The following is a 6,557-nucleotide window of genomic DNA, read 5'->3' as shown; positions in this document are numbered from 1 at the left end:
CCAATATTTTGAGGGAGGCTTGTATTACAATGTATTTCCCTCTTAAGACCGCTTTTGAATGGCATCCATCAGGGAAAACTCTGGCCTGTATTTTCAAAGTTCCCGCTCCTCCGGGGTGGGGCTTTCCTGTTCCAGAGGCTCTCGCTGCCCTGCTTTAGCCCAACTCCTGGTGGGGCCCCTCCCCCACATCTATCTTTTCTTTCTTTCTTTCTTTCTTTCTTTCTTTCTTTCTTTCTTTCTTTCCTTTCTTTCGTCTTCCTACCTTGTTAGAAGTGAAAACCCTTCTCTCTGTAGTGTTCCAGCTGTTCTCTCTTTAAATCTCAGTTCGAATTCATAGGTGTTCAGGATGTTTTGAAAGTTACTTAGGTAAGTTTGTGGGGCCAAGGTGAGGTGAGGACCCCCTACTCTTACACCATCTTGCCCCTCTCACCAATGCTCACTTTCTATTGAAATTGTTAAACTAAGAAAATTCTTGACTTTCTCTTTGTTCCAAATGACTATTAAAAAAACCTCAAATGTTAGAAATTAATATACTAAAAAGTAAATATAGTTCATTTCTGTTACAGAAATAAGTAAGACATTTTAATGTGTGTCTTTTAATTGCTCTTATTTATTTTCTGTAGCATTTTAAACTATATTACCAAATTTATGCTGGTTAATAGTGTTTTCCTGGTAGATACTTCTATTTTGATGACCTGCCAACTTTGCTAAACTATTTAAAATCTTTGAAAATTATTATAATGTTTTGAAAAGATGATAAGGTTAAGATTATAAATATAATCCGACCAATAAATTGTCAAATGAATTAATCAAGGGTAATCTATTTTTATATGGGCAAAAATTTTAGCACTTTTTAATCTTTCTATTCAAAGTGACATTGCCATAAAGACAATTCAAGATGCCCAGAAAATAAACATATTTGCTAATTTACTCTAATATTTAAAAGATGCAAGCCATTGTATTTTCTTAAAATAAAATAGTAGTATTTCAAATTGACCTTGCTTACCAAGCTTCTTGTAATAATCTTAGCATAAATTGGTCTCCATTCTATATAAAGTACTAAGCAAAACATTACACAGATCTTTGAACTTCATCAGTATAATGTTGAGTCATTTAACACTCTAATTTGTGGTTTATTTGAAAATATGGAAAAGTGATAAAGTCAAAAAGATTTTCAGATTTTAAAATAACTTTAAAATGTATGCATTGCATTTACTTTATGAATTTGCCATCTGGTAGGTATCAAAATAGTTAAAACTGTCAATAATGAATCACAAACATGATTTTAGTTTAAAAACTGCTTTATATGAATGTTATATATGAATAACTGGTTTGTTGACCTGTGTCTTCAAAGAGATTAAAGGCAAATGAGCAGTTCTCCTCCCTATGTAGACTCCCACGGCAAACACAATATAAGTTTACTTTTATTGTGGATTCACCTCAACCATAGATGTTATTCTCTCAGCTCTCCATCTTCTCTTGGCTTCAGGGAGAATAATCTATAAGATAAGGTAGAAAAAATCATCACAAAGAACACTGATGAAGTTTGACTCTGTCTCTATTTCTCGGTTTTGCTTACAGTCTTACAGAAGATTCATTGGAACAGTGGTAGACAACGGTAATAGTGCCAGTTTAGTTACCTTATTGGAACAGTGGTAGATGATGGTAGTAGTGCCAGTTTAGTTACCTCTGGGTATACTATAGAGTAAGCATTTAACTCCAATTGTTAGGTAGCTTTCTCCATAAAGAGGTATTTATTGTAATCCCCAAAATTTAAGTCATGCTGTGTTCAGTTCTGGAGCAACAGGAAAACTAGAGTTTAACAGCCTGCTATTTTTGTTGTATTTTTTATTGTTGTTGTTTTTTTTCTGTATTAGTTATGCAGTCTAAGCTGCTGTAACCACCTCTCCTCCCAAAAATTGTTTTAAAAAGATGGAATTTATTTCTCTGTCATATCACAGTCTCAGCTATTTAGTCCAGGACTGGAAGGAAAGCTCTATTCCATGAGGTGGCCCAAAGTCTAATTCTATCTTCTTAATTTATAGTCATGAAGCTTGTGGCTTCCACCTTGAACTCTAAGATGCTTGTTTCACCACACACCCTTGTATCCACACCCTCATCCTGCAGAAAGATAAAATGGGCAAATGTATGAAATGTACATTGCTTTTAAGAGCATGTACAGCATGTGGAAAGAATTGATGCTCAGAATTCAGGTTAACCTAATAAAGCCAAGATGACTAACTCATTAAGCAAAAATTAAACCTACATGTATTTGACTCCAAAGCTAAAGTGTTTTTCCATTTGTTGCAACAAATATTTTTCCATTCCTATTGAAAATTGTCAGGAAAATTCACAACCTAAGAGATATAGTTCAGACACTGGAAAGTGTCTTAGTACAATTTCTTCTACTAAGACTTATGACATAATAATTATACTATGGTATTAGTTGGAAAACTTGTCACCTCTGGAAAATTAGAAAAGAGTAGATAAAGATTTTGCATTTTTCAATCCCTTTAATTTCTTGTCTCCACAGATACTAAATATTTGCTTAACCAGTGTATACATTTATTAATACTAGACTTGTATATTCAGTTTATTAAATATCCATCATGATTTTTGTACTTCTCTAACCCTAAGGATTCATTTGTGAAGGAGATGGCTAAAGTCATCTTATTCTGGAGCTTATGTCCAGCAGAAGACTGATGGTGGGGTTGTCAGGAAGAAGGGAGACAGACATTATGAGAACAAATAATGAAACAAGGCATCTTTAGATAAGGCTAAATGTCATTAAAAACAATCAAATAGTGGGATGATAGATTAGAAAGACTAAAGAAGGGTAGCCTGGGTTGCTCAGTGGTATAGTGCCGCCTTCAGCCCAGGGTGTGATCCTGGAGACCCAGGATTGAGTCCCATGTCGGGCTTCCTGCATGGAGCCTGCTTCTCCCTCTGCCTGTGTCTCTGCCTCTCTCTCTCTCTCCCTGTGTCTCTCATAAATGAATAAATAAAATCTTTAAAAAAAAAAGAAAGACTAAAGAAAATATTCAGATTAGGTGGTCAAGAAAAACCTCTCTAAAGAGATGGCATTTATATGAGAGTATGGAGCTCAGGACAAAGAGGTAGGCTAGAAATAAATACTATTTGTAAATACCAGAGAAAATATGGACCATAAGAATAAAAACCTTAGAGATAAACCTTAGGACATCTCAATAATTACCAGTCCAGCAGAAAAAAATATATATAAAAAAGCAGAAAAGGAGTGACCATTGAAAAGGGAAATAAAACTAATATATGAGGACAAGGAAACCCAAAAATGACTATTTGTAAAAGAAGTGTGTAGACAATTGTGTAAAATGCTGCTGAGCAAGAGAATACAGCATGGACAGAAACTATACCTCTAGATTTGGACAGATGCAAGTACTAGTGCCATAAACAAAATGTATTGGAGTGATTAGTAGGATCTCTACTGGAGTAAGATTAAAAAAAAAGGGAGACGATGACATAGACATAATAATTTATAGACAATTCTTTCAGAAATTGTGCTGTAAAGGGACAAAGGAAAAGATTTGATGTAAAAAGGGGTGCTTTGCTTTCCTGAAACTTTTCTCTCTCTCCTTTTTTCTTTCCTTTCTCCCATACTTCCTTCCTTCTATCTTCCCTTCTTTAGCTGGGCTTATAGTTCAATTAACAACTTTTTTTACTATATGTAGTAACATGAAGAAATACAATCACTTGTTAAAACCAAGAGATAGTAAAACCTACTATTCCTTATTTCTCTCTGGTGATCCAATATACAATATAGTGCCTATAGTTTAAAATACTGTATTGTACACATAGAATTTGCTAAGAGGGTAGATCTTACATTAAGTGTTTTTGCCACAAAATAATAACAATAAAATCTGTAAATGTTTTTTAATAACTGTAAAGAGGAAAGATTATCTCACCTACATTTAACTACATTGAGTGTAGAAAGGTATATACAGATAATTTATAAATATCTTATCATGATGATCCCTTGATAAATGGAAAATATTAAAACATCTTTTGCTCTGACATAATCATATATTTCCATCTTTGATTACAAAATAACTGCATATGCTTAAAAAATCACTAAAAACCTTACAAACATTAAAAAGAAAATTAAGGTAATTTCAAGATCTTTATGTTACCCTGATCCCCAAAACATATACACCAATCCTAAGGAAAAAACTATAAACTAGTATTTCTCCACATAAAGACAATAACTCTAAAAACACATTATTAAATCAAATTGAACAATGTATAAAAATAATACAGAATTACCAAATAGCATTTATCATAGAGAGTATATTGTTTTATATTCATATATCAATCTTGGAATTTGCCATTTCAATAAAAGCAAAGACCAAAAGCTACATAAGAATTTAGATTATGCAAAAACTTTCCACTTTTGATGAAAAGCAGGACTCATTAATGATAAAATTCCTCAGAAAACTAGGAATAAATGAGGTTATTGCCACCTGATAAAGAGCTTCTCTGAAAAAAATACAGCAAACTTCATAATCAATGGATAAACACTGTTTTCTATTTTAAATGAGGATCAAAGCAAAGTTGACTAATCTCATCATTTCATACAACAATGTACTAGATGTCTCTGTAAATGAATAATGAAAGAAAATTAATGAATGTTATACACATCAGGAAGAAAATAGTAAACCTTTCTTTATATGTAAATGGCATGATCATGTATGTAGAAGTCACTAAGAAAACTATAAAATAATTGATAAATCTTAAAAGTGAAATCAGTAAGATGTCAGGATACATTGTCAATGTATAAAGCTCAATCACGTTTCTTTGTGTTATTGATAAAATGAGTCTTGATACATAAATCCTATTTATATAATCACCTTAAAAGAACTAGAGATGTATTTATGGCAATATATGCAAGATATGTACCTTGAAAACATGAAAACATTGCTGAGGAACAGTAAAGCAAACTAAATAATTCAAGAGATACAGCATGTTCATGGTTTAGAAAATATAATGGTAAGAGGTCAATTCTCTCCAAATTCCTCCATAAATTTAATGGAATATCTATGAAAATCTTAATAGGCTTTTAAAATAAATTGATCTGCTAACTCTAAAATTTTTCTGATAAGGCAAAGGAATTCGAATAATCAAAACAAGAACCAAATTGGAAAACGGGCATTACCTGATTTTAACCTATAATAAAACTTTAGTAATCAAGAGAGTGTGATAATGGTTGAAGTTAGAAATACAGGGGAGTGAAGTAAAATTGAACAACCAGAAATAGATCCACACATATATATAGTCATTCAATTTTCTCTAGAGAAAAGTCATGTGAGGACACAGTGAAAAGGCATTATCTGCAAGCCAGGGAGAGAAGCCTGATCAGAAAACAACCCTGTGGGCACCTTGATCTTGGACTTCCAGCCTCCAAAGCTACGAAGAAACTGAGGATTAGAATAGTTTTACTTTTCTAAGATTCATGAGGTTGGATGCAACAACATGAAATCATGAGGCTTGGGATAAGTTTTCTCTTTAAGTGACTAGTAAATGATTGATGCAACACAAATTTAACTATTTGAATCTGTGAATTGCTAAATTCAAAAACTTGCACCAACCTTCCCCTGACCTTTTGCTGTGTGAGCCTTGACATTAAATCTTACTGGAACAAAAGCAACAACAACAAAAGAGATCCTTACTCTAGAGCTTTCTAAAATATCAAAGCATCAGAGAGAGTGACAATACTTGGACAGTTTGCCAGTATGAATGGAAAAGGGTGCACACAGATGAAATACATAACGACAGAGCCCCTTGACTTCAGGACTCATCCAGAGGCCTCAGTGTCTGAAGGACTCATATTTTGGTATACCTACAATCTGTGACATAAATTGGTGTGTCCTGCCCCTTTGGACTGGGTTTACTTGTGAGTAGACCAAATGCTACTGGATAGAATGGCTAAAGTTAGGTTAAGCTCACGTTATGGGAAAAAAAAAATATATTTTAACTATTTGATTTTTTTTTAACTTTACTGATCGTGAAGTCGCAACTCAGCCCTTGCTTACCATTAATGACACAGCCAATGTGATTGACCAACACATAGGTAAAATTCCAATTTGAAATTTAAGCAAACAAAGAACTAGAGCAGCCTTTCTTTCCAAAGACCAAAGTCACTTTATGTTTGTGCTATCAACTTTAACTTTTCACTGTGAGCTCACTTCTTTGCTACTTCTATCTCGTTGTGATTATTTATTGCAGCACATTTGAGAACAATTAAGATAAGAGCAAGAACCCAAAGAATAAGCACTCAAGGACATTGAAATAAAGTCAAAGCAATTTAGTGAGAAACAATGAAAACTGACAGGGGAACTACACTATCATTTTGTACTCTGGGCAGAGGAATTCTAGCTAAGTGAGAATTCTGGAATTAAAAATGTTTTACTTTCTTTGTTATACTGTGTTTGCCCCTTTTGGCCAGATCATAAGCTGATTAGAATAAATGCTAGTGGACAGTTATGCGAACCTTAGTTACTGCCTACTAAGCACATTGCCAAATT

This window comes from Canis lupus, chromosome 14, assembly GCF_048164855.1.
Source record: "Canis lupus baileyi chromosome 14, mCanLup2.hap1, whole genome shotgun sequence".
Lineage (NCBI taxonomy): Eukaryota > Metazoa > Chordata > Mammalia > Carnivora > Canidae > Canis > Canis lupus.
This window is presented reverse-complemented; position numbering follows the sequence as displayed.